At 44.0% G+C, this 17,885-nt stretch overlaps 1 protein-coding gene across 1 annotated transcript in view; it reads right to left on the reverse strand.

Moving 5' to 3' along the window:
* CHST12 (carbohydrate sulfotransferase 12) overlaps window positions 1–17,885 on the reverse strand; it is a 30,973-nt gene extending 13,088 nt beyond the window's left edge. Inside the window, exon 1 of the mRNA XM_040356680.1 lies at window positions 17,713–17,885. The gene's annotated coding sequence lies outside the window, so the exon portion shown is untranslated. The remainder of the gene's footprint in view (window positions 1–17,712) is intronic.

The following is a 17,885-nucleotide window of genomic DNA, read 5'->3' on the forward strand; positions in this document are numbered from 1 at the left end:
GAAAGACATAGCAAAAGGTTGAAGTGCCATGCATTTGTGAAGGCATCCTTCTCCTTGGCTCAATCCTGTGAATGCAGGGAGAAGACTCGGCAACCTTCTTGTTGCTTTCTGAAGCAAAAAGATCCACCTCTGCCCAGCCCCAGGACTTCACAACCTGCTTGTACACTTTCTGGTTGAGCGACCATTCGTCTTGTTTTACTCGCCGACAGCTGTGGAAGTCCGCCAGAGAGTTCAGAGTTCCCTTTAAGGCTGGGTTCACACTACTACACTACTTTGATCCTACTTTGCTCTGCTACATTGGTCCTACACTGATCCTACATTGGTCCTACATTGGTCCTACATCCATCCTACTTTCATGAACAGGATACTACTTTGATCCGACTTTGTGATAGTCTGACTTGTTCTTTGACCAATCAAAACAATCCCAGAGTGAGATAAATTCCTTTTACTGCTGCTGTAATCACAAGTCGGATGTCAAAAGTCGGATGGTTAGGACAAGGCTCCTACTTTGGTCCGACTTCAATGATATTCAATGGGCTGAAGTAGGATCAATGTAGGACCAAAGTAGTACAGGGAGCATTTTCAAAGTCGGACCGACTTGTGTAGGACCAGTTAAGACGGCTCTCATAGGGAAACATTGATTTTCACACGTCATGCTACATGAGCTCCCAATGTAGGACCGTTGTCGGACAAGTGTGAACCCAGCCTAAGGCTGGGTTCACACTACTTTCATCCTACTTTGCTCTGCTACATTGGTCCTACATTGATCCTACATTGGTCCTACATCCATCCTACTTTCATGAACAGGATACTACTTTGGTCCGACTTCAATGATATTCAATTGGCCTGAAGTAGGATCAATGTAGGACCAAAAGTAGTACAGGGAGCATTTTCAAAGTCGGACCGACTTGTGTAGGACGCTACAAGACGCTCTCATAGGGAAACATTGAACACAGAGCAAAGTAGGATGAAAGTAGTGTAGTAGTGTGAACCCAGCCTAAGTGGACTGCTGTCAATGAAGCCAGGTATAATTTGGCCCAACCAAAAAATGCTGCCTGCCATCAACTGTAAGGCAGGGCTCCTGGTCACATTGTTTTTAGCCGTCTATCTATAAGCAGCTTTATAAAAATACCACTTTTTTTATCATCTGGATTTTACAAGCTTATCTTGAACAAAAACCTACAGTATTCAGCATATCTGCTAGCAGTGCAATGATACGGCTTTACTTTACCTTGGGATACCTTTGTAATGAGATTTGTTGCCCTGGACACAATCTTCATGCCCCCTGGCTTGTGCCTGGAGAGCTTGTGACATTGCAGTCTAGCACTGACCTGAGGGATCTCCTCTTCCACCCAACAGCCAGGGCAGAGGAAACGTCACATTTACAGCAGCAGTGCTTGAACATGCTTGGAATGAATCTACGTTAAAGAGACCCTGTAACCAGACCATTCATTTCAACAAAATTCCTCCCATAACTCCCTTGTGTCACCAACATAAATGTGATGTCAGCAGCCCCAGAAGATGCAGAGCTCTGGCCCTCTAGAGCACAGGTGTCAAACACAAGGCCCGCGGGCCGAATCCGGCCCTCCAGGCCATTTCACGTGGCCCTCGCACCTCTCCTGTAGCTGCAGGAGAGCTCCAGCCCTCCCCTGGTCCTCCTCCAGACCCTTACTTTCTGCTTTCAAGCAATGCATCCAGCTTCTTCCCAGCAGCAGCATAAGAAAAAGAGGGTGCACTGTGATGTAAGGGAAAGTGGGGGACTCAACTTCTGATGGTGGGGTGGCTCTTGACATCTAATGTAAGGGGGAGGGGATGCGCTGGACATCTAATCTTTCAGATACAACCGGCCCTTTTGAGGGCAATCATAATGCCGATACAACCCACGATGAAATGGAGATTGACACCCTGCTCTAGAGCAACCTCTTAAATAGTGTTTCTCCAAAAGGTTACTAGGGGGTCCTTGAGCAAATTCTGCTGCTTCGATAAGTAACCACTGACAACATTGATCTTCTTGGCCATCTGTAAGAGGGAATTCTTCCCAATGACCACACATGTAAAAGGACCATGCTGTCCAGTGACCATCGCACTAATGTATCATGAGCTGTAATTATTAGCAGGGGTTCCCCCGAGACCAGAAAGTCTACGGCTATAAACCCCAATAGATCAAATTGCTACATGTATGCTATGGGCTAGTTTATATGGTAATAACCTATCATGAAGATAAAGTAATACAGACATCAGGGAGGTATACGCCAAGCCAGGTGTCTCCAAACTTTTTAAACAAAGCGCCAGTTTACTTTAGGGGAGCCAGACAGGCCAGTGGGAGAAGAAAATGCTCCCACTGTCAGTTGAGTCAACAATGTGGCGTCAGTGGGAAAAAAAGCGCCTCTAGGGCCAGATAAAAAAGGAAAGCAAAGGGCCGCAGTTTAGAGACCATTGCTGTACGCTTTGAGCACCCAGGCAATTTTTGCTACAGCAATCATTGCCTATGATCACCATTCACCATGCTAATAAATTGTTAGCGATTGCTACACATAGGTAACAATGAAGTGCAGTAGCGATCAATCATCATCAGTAGCAGAATGCTCCAAATTTGGGCGATAGATTGCCTCTACATGCTATACTGTATAGATGCAGATCTGCAGCATTTACTAACGGTCAGTAGAGGGGCAAACTGAGACAATGGCCACTGTAGCAAAAATCACCCATGTGCTCCCATCCTGATTTTTCTATAGGCTATGATGTGAGGTGAAAACACTTGAATACACTAGGAAAAAAAATTATATATATTTTAAGAAGATTTGAGATGGTGCCATATCCCCTGGCGAAGTATAAAGAGTCCCAGTTGAAAACAATGCAGTGTCCAAGAATTCTGTACTGGACCAAGCAGCTGAAAAATACTTGGGAATGCTGCTAGCATGAACAGCCCCTCCAGCTGCACCATTCGTCACACTAGGAGGACAGACACTTGCTTTTTCATGCACCTGTTCAAGGCCAACTTCTATATACGGGTCTCAGAAAAGAGATTTACAGTAAGCACTTGCTTGGTTTCCAGCAAACTTCAAACTGCTTTTTTGAAGCCATTAAAAAGGCCAAATCCACCTTTTAGAAAGAAAGAATAATGCACAATTTTTCTTCCTGCAAATAAACATGCGTTTAACTATTTTTTTTATTTTTTTAATGGGAGCCTGCAAAGCGTTGCACTCACAAACTGTGGATCAGGGATGCAATGCCAGGCTCCTGCAGACTCTACCCCCAGTTCTATGCCCATACCAAGGTATGAGAGATTAAGGCCGCGTACACACGATCAGTCTATCCAATGAAGCTGACTGATGGTCCGTCGCGCCTACACACCATCAGTTAAATAACCGATCATGTCAGAACGTGGTGACGTAAAACACAACGACGTGCTGAAAAAAAAAAAACAAAGTTCAATTTTTCCAAGCATGCGTCGACTTGATTCTGAGCATGCACAGGTTTTTAACCAATGCTTTTGCATACCAACCATTGGTTTTGACCTATCGGTTAGGCGTCCATCGGTTAAATTTTAAAGCCAGTTCTAATGTTTTTGACCAAACGTTAACTGACCGATGGGGCCCACACATGATCGGTTTGGACCGATGAAAACGGTCCTTCAGTCCGTTTATCGGTTTTGACTGATCGTGTGTATGCGGCCTAAGAGCTGTAGGAAGTGGACTATAAGTGCGGTGTATACCATTGCTTGCATTGAAGACTACAAGTCCCTCTGCCACAGTGGAAGACGGACTTGTAGTTTATTCATTCACAGATCTGAATGAATCAGCTGTGCGGTGGAAGGAGTTGGAAAGAAACAAATAAGGGGGGGGGGGTCATAAGAAAAAGTGTGTAGAGCCAAAAGTAAAATGAAAAGCGATGAGATGAAAATTTGGTGTTCTAAATGGACAGCACATTAAAATAATGTCCAAGAAAAAAAAAAAAAAATTATGTAGTCAAAAATATAGGTTTAAGCCTAGGTTCACACGGACTGTGGGAATGAATTTGTGCGTGTTCAGCTGAACTGCATGTTAGTCCCGACTTTGGGGGCAATTTCAGAGACATCCGTGCAGGTTTCTGCACAGATGTCGATGGGGAAAAAATAAAATAAAAATCGCACCCCAAAATTGCCAAAAGTAGCACAGAAACTACTTTTGGGAGTCGGTGCGGTGCCGCACTGATTCGGGATTCTGCCATTTGAGATGTCAAGTTGCACGCCAAATCACATCAATGTGAACTAGGGCTCAATGCACAGTCCCATGATAGGATCAGTAATATAAATTTAGTGGTGAAAACACAATAGTGTGCAAAAAAAAATTGGTGGCAACGTGAAGACGCAATCCAGTACAGTGCTCTGGAATCATCCATCGCACCCCTGTGAAATGGACACCGGAAAAGCTGGCTGCCGTTACAGCAGCAAACACGCACAGAGTGTAGATCCGCCATCTGTTGTGAGGGAAGGCTGTTCAGCAACTCTCACCATCCAGCTGTAGTAAATAAAGCTCACCGGGAGCCAGATGAAGTCTTCATAGTGTAGTATTTATTGGAATTGTATGTTAAAAGCCAAAAGAGATATAAAACATTGGGTGCCACTGCCAACCCGGTATCAGACAGTGGCCTGATGTCATTGTTGCACTACATAAAGATGGCCTAGGCTATAAGAAGATTGCCGAGACCCTGAAACTAAGCTGCAGCATGGTGGCCAAGACCATACAGTGGTTTAACAGGACAGGTTCCACTCAGAACAGGTCTCGTCGCGGTCAAACAAAAGAGTGGAGTGCACATGCTCAGCGTCATATCCAGAGGTTGTCTTTGGGAAATAGACTTATGAACGCTGCCAGCATTTCTGCAGAGGTTGAAGGGGGATCAGCCTCAGTGCTCAGACCATACACCGCACGCTGCATCAAATTGGTCTGCATGGCTGTCCTCCCAGAAGGAAGCCTCTTCTAAAAGATGATGCACAAGAAAGTCTGCTTGTCTTCAGCAAACTGCAGGCTAAGGATATGGATTACATAACCAGGTCCTGTGGCCTGATGAGACCAAGATAAACTTATTTGGTTCAGATGGTGTCAAGCATATGTGGCGGCAACCAGGTGAGAAAGACAAGTGTGTCTTGCCTACAGTCAGGCATGGTGGTGGGAGTGTCAGTCTGGAGCTGCATGAGTGCTGCCAGCACTGGGGAGCTACAGTTCATTGAGGAAACCATGAATGCCAACATGTACTGTGACATACTGAAGCGAAGCATGATCTCCTCCCTTCAAAGACTGGGCCGCAGTATTCCAACATAATGACCCCAAACACACCTCCAAGACCACCAAAGCAGTGGCCTTGCTAAAGAAGCTGAGGGTAAAGGTGATGGACTGGCCAAGCATGTCTCTAGACCTAAACCCTATTGAGTGTCTGTGGGGCATCCTCAAATGGAAGGTGGCGTAGAGCAAGGTCTCCAACATCCACCAGCTCTGTGATGTCTTAATGGAGGAGTGGAAGAGGACTCCAGTGGCAACCTGTGAAGCTCATGAACTCCATGCCCAAGAGGGTTAAGGCCGTGCTGGGAAATAATGGCGGCCACACAAAATAGACAAATTGAGCCCAATTTGGACATTTTCACTTAGGGGTGTACTCACTTCTGTTTCCAGTGGTTTAGACATTAATTGCTGTGTTGTTATTTTGAGGGGACAGCAAACTTAATTTCTTCAGTGTTGTCACATGAAAAGATATAATAAAATATTTACAAAAATGTGACACGTACTCACTTGTGAAAAAGTAATATATATTACACATACACTAGGTATTTTTTTTTTATATAGCATACAAAAAGGGTGCACACATTTTAAAATACATTAATATCGGAGATAACTGTTTCCCCAGGAGGAAATGGTTTTGCGTGAACCTTCAAGACTTCCTTTCAGCACAAGTTTTTTAGTCTTGTGGAGAAATCACTTCCTGTTCTTGTTCTTTACATTTAGAGTGAAGACATGTCACCAGTGTTCTTAAAGTGGTATTGAAGTTAGTTTTTGGTTTCTGGAAATCTGATAAAAACCAAAATAGAGATATATAATTTTTTTGTGCTTTTCATAAAGTATTCGGATCCCCCTTCACTTTTTTTCTACACCTTGATGGGACATATGGAAAGGCACACACCTCTCTATACAAGGCCTCACAGATGTCAATGTATACTGTAATAGAGAAAAAGCCATGAGGTCAAAAGGAACTGCCTGCAGAGCTCAGACAACGGATTATTGCAAGGCACAAAGCTGGGAAAAGCTACAAAAAAAAAAAATATATAATAATAATAATAATAATAATAATAATAATAGGGCTGTTACTGATCAAAATTTTTCTGTTCGATTAATTTTTTTTTTTTTTTTAATCGATTAATCTAATTTCGATTAATTATAACGCACATACAATCCAACTACTTTTAGCTGATCTCCTTGCAGGCGGATTCCCAGTGCAGCTACAAACCACTGAAAAAATGGATAGCAGGATACAAAAAACACACAAAGGCAGCGCTCGGTGGGAATAGCATTAAAACTTTTATAGTCTTCAAGTAGGTAACAAAATAAATATTGCACTGGAGATAAAATCAATGTAGCTACATAAACTGTACAAATGGTGCGAGTAATACCAAACGGTACCAAAAGCAGTTATAAAAACATGTAGCCAAGTATGATACTGGTATAAAAATGTGTACAACGATACCACTGCTGAATCCAGATGAGGAGAGGTTAACATCAGTCCGTCGGCATGTAGATGTCCCGTGAAGGGAACCATCACATCTCCCAGTGGATGGTTGTAGAATCCCAGGTTGAGAAAGGGAAATGGATGGTTGTAGAATCCCAGGTTGATAGAGGGAAGTGATAGAGGGAAGTGTAACAGCCCTTGCGTGTGGCAGATAGTAAGGTCCCGCCGGCATGCAGATATGAAGGCACAGCAAAGGAGCCCTTCAGGTGGACACGGCAAGCCCCGCCGGTGTCCGTGACGTTACTGGATCTCCGACGGAACTCCCTGAAGGCCCAGAAGCCGGCGGAGAGGTGACTACCAATCAAAAGAATTTTGATCGATCAAAAAGATTAATCGATTAATTAAAAGTTAATTTGCACAGCCCTAAATAATAATAATTCTGCTGCACTGAAGGTTCCCAAGAGCACAGTGGCCTCCACTATTCTCAAATGGAAGTTTGGCACAACCAGGTCTTTTCCAAGAGCTGGTTGCCCGGCCAAACTCCACAATCAGGGGAAAAGGGCCTTAGTAATAGTAAGTGGTGTAGTGGTTAGCACTTTCACATAGCAGCAAAAGGGTCGCTGGTTCAAATCCTGACCACGACACCATCTGCTTGGAGTTGTTCTCCCTGTGTCTGCGTGGGTTTCCTCCGGGTACTCTGGTTTCCTCCCACACTCCAAAAAGACATGCTGGTAGGTGAATTGGATCCCGGCCAAATTGGCCCAGTATGTATGTATGTATGTATGTATGTATGTATGTATGTATGTAATATAGATTATATATATATATATATATCTATCTATCTGTGTCCCAAGCGTATCAAGATCCTACGGGGTAAATGACCGCACCAGCCAGGAGGACACTGGCTACAAAAAAGCGCCTAGAGGCGATTCAGTTCGCATGTGTAGCGCTATACAAGTCATTCATTCATAAGAGGTGACCAAGAACCTGATGGGCACTCTGAGCTCCAGAGATCCTGTGTAGAGATGGGACAATGTTCCAGAAGGAAATCATCACTGCAGCCCTCCACCAATCTAGGCTTTATGGCAGAGTGGCTAGACACAAGCCTCTCCTCAGTGCAAAAAAACACATGAAAGCCTGCTTGGAGTTTGTAAAAAGGCATCTGAGGGACTCTCAAACTGAGGAACAAGATTCTCTGATCTGATGAAACCAAGATTGAACCGTTTGGCCTCAATTCTAAATGTTATGTCTGGAAGAAGCCAGGCTCATCACCTGCCCAATACCATCCCAACAGTGAAGCATGGTGGTGAAAAGCTGCAAAGCCGATGCCTCAATTACCGGCCGGCGCTGCGGGGGAGAAGGGGGGGCACAGAGACACAGGCTCCTGTCGTCGTGCGATAGCGTCGGGCCACGCCAGCCGGTAATTGAGGCCGCGGCTTTGCGGCCTTCTGCAGGCCTATGCTTCCTTCTGTGATCTGGCGCCATCTTGTGGTGGTTATTGGCATGACAAGTAAACCAGCAATTCTAATGGAGCTTCTCCAGTGTTTTCACTGCCAAACACACACTATATATATATTATTATATATTTTTTTTTTTTTTATTCCAACACCCTAGAGAATAAAATGGCGGTCGTTGCAATACTTTGTCACAACGTATTTGCGCAGCAGTCTTACAAGTGCACTTTTTGGGGGGGGGGGGGGGGGGGGAATACATCTTTAATTAAATAAGACAACAGTAAAGTTATCCCAATTTTTCTTTATTTTGTGAAAGATAATGTTACACCGAGTAAATTGATACCCAACATGTCACGCTCCAAAATTGCGTCCACTCGTGGAATGGCGACAAAATTTTACCCTTTAAAATCTCCATAAGTGGCGTTTAAAAAAAAAATTCTACAGGTTGCATGTTTTGAGTTACAGAGGAGGTCTAGGGCTAGAATTATTGCCCTCACTCTACCAATCCGGGCGACACCTCACATGGTGGTTTGAACACTGTTGACATATGCGGGCGCTACTCATGTATGTGTTCGCTTCTGCGCTCAAGCTCGGCAGGACGGGGTGCGTATTCTGGCTCCTAACGTTTAGCTGCTCCTAGATTCCAAGCAAATTTGTCAGACCCTGCCCTAGGGAATAAAGTGGCAATTGCTGCAATATTTTATGTCACACTGTATTTGCCTAGCGGTCTTTCAAATGCAATTTTTTTTTTTAAAATACAGTAAAGTTAGCCCAATTTTTGGGTTTTAATGTTAAAGAAGATGTTACACCGCAAGAGTCGTGATATATCTTCTAAGGGGAAAAAAAAAATCGTGATTTTAATTTTTGCCAAAATGGAACACTGTAAAAATGTGAAGGGTCTGAATACTTCATGAATGAACTGTAGGTCCTGGCATGTTGCCGCAGCTCAAACCAGACTTACCACTGGAAGTGAATATGTACTCGTGGTGCGTTTTCCATTGACATAAAAAAACACAGGTATCAACATATGTTGAGGTTGATTTACTAAAACTGTAGAGTGCAAAACCTGGTGCAGCCAAGCATAGAATCCAATTAGCTTCCAGCTTTTTTTCATCAAAGCTTAAAGCGGAGGTTCACCCATGGAGAACACATTTTCTCCATAGCTGGATGCTCGTTTTGTCTAGGGGAATCGGCTATTTGTTTTAAAATATGATCCATACTTACCCGTTTACGAGATGCATCCTCTCCGTCGCTTCCGGGTATGGGCTGCGGGACTGGGCGTTCCTTCTTGATTGACAGTCTTCCGAGAGGCTTCCGACGGTCGCATCCATCGTGTCACGATTTTCCGAAAGAAGCCGAACGTCGGTGCGCAGGCACAGTATAGAGCCGCACCGACGTTCGGCTTCTTTCGGCTACTAGTGACGCGATGGATGCGACCGTCTGAAGCCTCTCGGAAGACTGTCAATCAAGAAGGAACACCCGCTCCCGAAAACCCATACCCCGGAAGCGACGGAGAAGATGCATCTCGAAAACGGTAAGTACGGATCATATTTTAAAACAAATAGCCGATTCCCCTAGACAAAACGAGCAGGAATCTAAGGGGAAAAGAAAAAAAAAAAAATACAAATGGGTGAACTCCCGCTTTAAAGTGGTAGTAAACCGCAGTTGAATAAAAATAAAAAATAAATCCCCTGCAAGGCAAAGTCATATGCTAGTAATCGCCGCATACTAGCACATTATGAGAGACTTACCTTAAAACTAAGCCCTCCAGCATTGAGCCATCACCGCTGAAAGGGCTTCCATCTTCACTCGGTCTTTCTCCCGGGTTTGTGGCCTCCGGCTACATAAGAGGCCTGGGACGCAATGACGCCATTCCCACATACGCCCGTGGAAGCTGACGTTTACGGCGTGGGCTCTAAATGTCCAGCACTGTATGCCGGACCTTCAAAAGCACATGCGCTGGAGCCATAACCGGCTGCATCACTCTGAATATCTCCTAAACAGTGAAAGTTTAGAGATATTCACAGTAACTACAGGTAAGCCTCATTATAGGCTTACCTGTAGGTAGAAGTGGTACAGAGTTTACTACCACTTTAACTGAATAAGCTGAAGTTAGAAGCCGATTGTCAACCTTGCACAGCGGCACCAAATTTTGCATTCTCCAGTTTTAGTAAATGAACCCCAAAGTAAGTACTTTGTACTGAAAGTCAACATGCATCATGAGGTGATTTGATGAGTACCTTAGTGGTGTGTTCATCAAATTTCAAAAGAAAAATGCATCAAGCAAAGTGCAAATCCAACTGAAGGCTAGATTTACACCTCCATATTTTTCCAGATTATACTTTTTCAAATTAAATTATTGTAATAGCCAGGAACTGGCATTGGGAGGGGGGGGGGGGGGGTTGGACATAGGATACGAGTCCAAAAATCGTTGTTGAAATTGTTTAGACTGTACCTCATGTTCAAAATCTCAGCCAGGATGGAGCAGATAGTCTGCCAAGCTAAATAAGTGATGAAATTATGATGATCACACTGCGATCTTCATCCATCAAAAACATATTTTAGTTATGAGCGTACTCTGATAAGATAAACTGTTTTAGTAGAGTCCAGTAACAACAATATGCTGCTGGAGCTTCCAGCTCTGCACAACATGGACTCCAAGTCTAAAAAGTGAACCTTCAACTTAAATTATAAAACTGCCTCTATTTATTAGTAAAATATATATATATATATATATATATATATATATATATATATATATATATATATATATATATATATATATATATATATATATATATATATATATATATATATATATATATATATATATATATATATATATATATATATATAAAATTTTCTAGCAAAAAATAAAAACTGTTTTAGTCTTGTTAACGCCGAATCTGAAAAACAGGTTCGGGGGTTAAGTGGTTAAAGTACTGAGTAAAGGGTCTGAATACATAAAAGTGATGTTAGAGCTGCACAATTAAGCGTTAAAAAATAGTGATCTCGATTCAACCCCCGTGACGATCGCCAGTACAGAGTTTGACGATCTTTTCATATTAGAAGTGGAGAGACTTTATCTGCTCACTCAGCTGTCAAAAGAAAATATCCGGGCAGTCTGCCAAGTTCTTAACAGGAAACATTGTAACTAACGCTTCCTTCTTAGATCAAAGGGATAAACTTGTGTTGTAAAGAAAAAAATCCAGGCAGTCTGCCAAGTTTGTAACCAACTTCCTTCTTAGAGTAGAGTGTGTAAATGAAGGAAGTTTAACCACTTAAAATCCAAATCTTATTCCGACACGTTTAAGAAATGTATGTATGTATGTATGTATGTATGTATGTATGTATGTATGTATGTATGTATGTATGTATGTATGTATGTATGTATGTATGTATGTGCACACACACACACACACACACACCTTTCAAGAGCTTATCACGACAGTTCATGCAAAATTATCCAAGGGGACAACCATGAATTTTTTTGCACAAGATACCAGAATTAAATAAAATAATTTTCATGTAATCGGTATAGTATTAGTGCGAAAAAAAGGGCCAAAATATTGCATGTTCGGAAATGAGAGTACATTACATCACTTCCAAAGTTGTATTCTGTCGTACTAGAATTTTCATAACTTCGGTAACCTATTGATTTTCGATATGAGATTTGCATCAGGGGTCAAGTCCTGGGGGAAAAAAAAGTGTGGGAACTCCCACCCAAGATCCACTCCCCCACCAAAAAAAAATAAAAAATAGATATGCTCATATGCATAATTACTAAACCGCATGTTTTTTTTTTTTCGATCCACTGTAACTTAGTAATCCTTTATGTTACTGGCAGCAAGTTCTTTCTAAATTTCGCGATAACGCACGGCAGACCTCCGCAATGTCTCCTGGGAACAATGACAAAAGCTCCCAGGAGACATTGCGGCATCGAGGAAGTGATGGAATACCCGCACACTACCCGATGAATCCATATACAGGAAGCGGCCAGTAACATAAGGGATTACTAAGGTTCGCCTGCCCCTGACAGTGACTCGAGCTGGGCATCGCCGCTTAGTGAAGGATTGGCTCGGGCGGCTTGGCTGCTCTAGTCCTGCAAAGGGAACTGCGTTCCTGCTGTGAAAAAAGTGCAGGGACTCCGTTCCCACAGGACTTGAGCCCTGATTTGCATAAAAAGAAAGAAGAAACTGACGAGCATTTGTCTGATATTCTCATCTTGTGTACAAGTCTCAAAGGAGTTGTAAAGGAAAATAAAATGTTGCCTAAAATTAATGTCTGCAGGGTAGACAGACAAAATAGTGTAATGATTCTGTTAAAACGAGTAAATACCTATTAAATTCCTTTATCTATATCACCTCCGGTGTTCTAGTTTCTGTTCTCTCATTCACTTCCTGGTTTGCGGTGCTCGTTCATGTAAGAACTAAATTTCCCAGTATGCATTGCGGCACGCCCAGTAATTCACACCTCCTTGAAGTCTCTAACACGTAGAGAGCGTCCTGCCACACAGATGTAGTTCCCAGGAGGGGGTGAGCACGTTACTGACCACTGCAGTAAAGCCTCCCATCACGGTGGTGAGAAACAAAAATCAGACAAGCAGGAAGTGAACAGAGAAGAAATAGAGCAACTTCTGAGCAAAAACAATGAGGAAGTAAAAAGAGGAATGTCTGTGGGTAAAGGATGCTTATTATGAAAAAAATTCTCTCCTTTACAACCCCTTTAAGATACTTAAGGACCGATGTTCCAGCCCGTTGACCCACTCGACCCCATGAGTGTACACACCAGTGTAGTAGCAGAAATGGGAACACTCCCTTGTGGGAAGGTACTAAAAAATAGGGCAGAGCTAGGGGTGTTCAGGGGTTAAAGATGACAGACTGCTACTTGGACAAAGACGAAAGACACCAAAAAAGATCTTAAAAATCGACAGATGTGTGTAATAAAAATACATAAAAATAAAATATCAGAATTGTCCAGGATACAGCATAGTCTGTTACTCTACAGATGTAAAAGCTGAACAATAAAGAAGCAAAATATGAGAAGAATTGATGGCTTTGAACTTCGGTGTTGGCAAAAAATTCCAAGAATAATGTGGCAGCAAAAAAAAATAAAAAATTTAATTTGAAACTCTACCGAAGCCCAGGTGACAAGACCAAAGCCGTCACGGTTTGGACATTATATGCCAAATGTTTTAGCAGACACATGACCACCTATCTACATAACCAAAATATGTGACCATCTCTCAAATGAATCCTTCAGCCAAGGTTCACACTGCTGCAAATTCAAAATCGCGGTAAAATGCGCGATTTTACCGCGATTTCGCGGCTGCGATTTTGCCGCGATTTCGGCCGCAATTTAATGTAAATCGCGGCCCGAAATCGCAAAAAGTAGTACAGGAACTACTTTTTGAAATTTTTGCCATTGCCGACAATTGCCGCCAATTTGAGATGCGATTTGACATGTCAAATCGCATCTCAAATCGTTCCAAATCGTACCCAGTGTGAACCAGGGCTCAACAAATCAAACCCACCCTTCCTGGAAGCCCAGGTGATCATCAGATCCTTCAGCAAATCTAACCCTTTCTAGAAGCCCAGAAGACAAGACCAAAGCAGTCAGGGTTTGAACATCACTACATGCCAAATATTTTCGCAGACACTTGACAACCCATCTATAAAGGCCAAAATATGTGACCAACTCTCCAATGGATCCTTCAACAGATCAAACCCACTCTTTCTAGAAGCCCAAATGGACTTCTAATTTTTTTTAGAAGCGCCCCCGTCCCCGAGCACAATTGCAATTGCATACATAGGCCCCGCATGCATACATGAACAGCCATCGCACCACACATGTGAGGTATCACCCCATAGTCAGATCAAGAGCAGGAATTCTAGCAACAGACCTCCTGTGTAAATCTAAAGTGGTCAACTGTTAAGGTGTTTAAAGGTGGCCTAGGGATAATAAAATTGTTGCAGGTACATAATTGTACTTTCATTCGTTAGGATTTCAGTTTTTTTTAGACACAGGAGGTTCAACATTTTGCAACAAAGCTGCCTTTTTTATTTTGTGTAAAGTGTGGAATTACTCTTTATATGCCACCAATGTATGTAAAACATTGGTGGCTTCAGCAGGTTTTACACACCCCCTGGCAGCTGAAGCCACCGATGGCTGTGCAGCTGGCAAATCACTTCCACACAACCCAGTAACTGCAGAACAGCAGCTCCCCTCACCCCCCTGGCCAATGCCCCGCCATGTTTTTTTGGGCTCGGCGCACCCATTGGACAGCCATAGCGGGTGCTTCTGGGTAAAGGGGAGAGGGATCAGAACAGACGCTACCTGCTAATGACCCAGAAGTGTTGTCTAAAACTTCACTGACCCCCAGTGCATTAGTTTCAGTGAAAGATAGGTGAGACATCAGGAGTCTTTAAAGTGGTTGTAAAGGCAGAAGGTTTGTTACCTCAACATTCTATACATTAAGATACAAAAACTTTCTGTGTGCAGCAGCCCTCCACCAGCATCCCCTAGTACTTACCTGAGCCCCATCTTCCTCCAGCGATGTACACAAGTTCCTCGGCTGCCCGGGACTCTCCTCCTAATTGGAGGAGACAAAGAAGTGGCGCCATTGGCTCCCACTGCTGTCAATTAAAGTCAGTTAGCCAATCAGGGGAGAGAGGGGCGCGAGTCAGAAATAGGGCTCCGTGTCTGAATGGACACAGGGAGCTGTTACTCGGCTCGGGTGCCCCCATAGGAAACTGATTGCTGTGGGGGCACTCAACAGGAGGGGCCAGGAGCACAGAAGAGGAACCAGAGAAGAGGAGGGTCTGGGCTGCTCTGTGCAAAACCACAGAGGAGGCAAGTATAACATGTTTGTTAGTTTAAAAGAAAAAAAAAAAAAACGAACAAGACTTCCGCTTTAAGGGAAGATGACCCCCTGACATGTCACATTTGGCCCTCTTTTTAGAGCAGGGGTGTCAAACTCAATTTCATTGAGGGCCACATCAGCATTATGATTGCCCTCAAAAGGAGCGGATGTATCTGTAAAATTAGATGTCCAGCGCATCCCCTCCCCTTACATTAGATGTCAAGAGCCACCCCACCATCAGAAGTTGAGTCCCCCACTCTCCCTTACATCACAGTGTACCCCATTTCCTTATGCTGCTGGGAAGGAGCTGGATGCATTGCTTGAAAGCAGAAAGTAAGGGTCTGGAGGAGGACTGGAGCTCTCCTACAGCTGCAGGAGAGGTGCGAGGGTCACATGAAATGGCCTGGAGGGCCGGATTCGGCCCGCGGGCCTTGTGTTTGAGACCTGTGTTTTAGAGGGTTTCAGCTCCCACTTCCTCCCAGGGCACCATGGGGCCGGAAGGAAGTTGACCTTAAGTATTTGTAGCTGCTGACTTTAAAATTTTTTTTTAATGATTTTGTTTAAGTCTGAACTCCGCTTTAAGAGCCTTCTCATTAAAGAGAACCTGTCACCAAAAAAAGCGTCACATGGGACTTTTTTGTCCCTTATGTGATAGATTAAATACAACCTTTATTTAATTTTAAGCTTTGGCATGTTGGATATCCATTAACTTGGTGCAACCTCATCTTATATAGATTCCCCAAAAATTTAGCAATATAAAACTTTTATGTGCCCTAAAACTAGTGTATTTTTACTGAAACTCTGTTTCGTACATTGTGCTAATATTGTATGAAAAAAAAAATACATTGGAAACACCGCTATTTTATTCTCTGGGGTGTCTGCTTTCAGAAAATAAAATTAAAAGCTGAACTCCTGTCAAGATTACTTTTAAATTTAAAGAAGGACTCCGGGCAAAAAAAAAAAAAAAATTCCTTCCATGCAGTGGGGCTGTGCCCTGCACTCTATAGGTTGACAGCTTGTTTTTTTAAAAGTGTGTGCAATTAGGGGAAGTTCACACCATAGAAACGCATCCCAGATGCTTTTCTGCATGCACATTTTTGGTGCACTCTCTCTCCCCCCCCCCCCCCCCCATTTTCTCTTCACCTTAAGGGCCGGTTCACACCAGATGCAGTTGTGCGCTTTTTTCTGCACTAAATGCACGCACAGGGTTTTCCATGCATTCTAATGGCTCTAGTTTACACCATGCAGTTTCCGGTGCAGAAACTGACTGCATTGGTGGGAACTAAAGCCATTGGAATGCATGGAAAACCCTGTGCGTGCATTTTTAGTGCAGAAAAAAAAAAGCGCACAAAACTCCATCTGGTGTGAACTGGCCCTAAATAGGGACATGTGTGTTAGAGTGTGTTTATGCGTTTTACAGCGTTCCAGTCCAGGAAAAAAAAAAAAAAGTAGCATGTTCTACTTTTTTTTCTGGAACTGCAAGCACTGGTGTGAACTATGCAATTGAAAATCATATAAAACGGACTTTCCAATGTGTTTTTGATGCAGAAAAAAAAAAAAAGGCACTGGACTGCATCTGGTGTGAACTGGCCCTAAGGCCCCTTTCACACTGGGGCGGGGGCAGCATCGGCGGTAAAGCGCCACTATTTTTAGCATCGCTTCACTGTCAATTTCACTGCACTAGAATGGGTTAAACCCACCGCAAAGCGCCTGCCGGCGGTATAGCCACGGTGCCCACTGATTTCGGTGGAGGAGCGGTAGATACAACGCTCCAAAGATGCGGCTAGCAGGACTTTTTTTTACCGTCCTGCTAGCTCACTGCTCCAGTGTGAAAACCCTCGGGGGCTGTCACACCGGAGAGACAGCAGCGGCTGTTTCAGGTGCTATTTTTAACGTTATAGCGCCTGCAAAGCGACCCAGTGTGAAAGGGGTCTTAAGGTTAAGAAAGGGAGGGGTGGGGGGGGCACTGGAACACATCAAAAACACGCATGCAGAAAAGCATCTGGAAACGCGTCCAGACTGCATTTCTATGGTGTGAACTGACCGGCAATGCAAAACCAGCTCTGTCAACAAAGGGTAAACAAACCCCCCCCCAAAAAAAACAAAAAACACACCTGCTGACAGGTACTAGTCCCTTCTCCCTGCGTGTTTGTGTACACAGAGCCACGCATGCGCACATGTAAGGCACCGCTCTGCGCCCCGATGACTCCCATACACATGGTTGGGAGGGATATCTTTGCGGCCAAAGAGTTGGAACGCGGGGAGAAGACACAGGGCAATGCTGGAGGGGGGATCCCATGCCAGGTAAGTGTGCCATAATGTAGGAAAGCGTGCCATGATGTAGGAACATGCAGTGCACATTACACCTGAAGCCCAATGTACATTCTTTTGCAGCGATTTATTGCCAACCACTTTTGGGTGGACTGTTCCTTTAAGGATGTTGTATCTGCAGGGAGCAGATCTGTAGGCGATCCCCTGTGTGCAGCAAGCTCCCAGTGTGGAGGAAGGTATACAGTATACAGTGTACAGTGTATACACTCCCCCCCTCCTCCCCCCCTGGATGGGGTGTTTGATGTGCAGGCAGCTGTATGGAGCGAGTCAGTACACATCTCCCCCGGGCCCTCCAGGGAAGAAGAGGAGGGGGTCGCCATAGAGCGGCGCTGTCAGCTGATGGGATGAGAGTACAACACACACACATACCTGCGGGCCTCCCTAGGGTCACACACACGCCATGCCTGCAGCCGATCGTCCTCATGTAGCCGGAGGATGACAACACCCGGACCGCTCCGATCCGATCTCCAGGCTGCTCTAACCACCCCGCTATCCAGCTAAGCCGGGAACCGCAGCCCCGCCCCCAGACAGGGACCAGAGAG

This window comes from Rana temporaria, chromosome 6 (assembly GCF_905171775.1).
Source record: "Rana temporaria chromosome 6, aRanTem1.1, whole genome shotgun sequence".
Taxonomy (NCBI): Eukaryota; Metazoa; Chordata; class Amphibia; order Anura; family Ranidae; genus Rana; species Rana temporaria.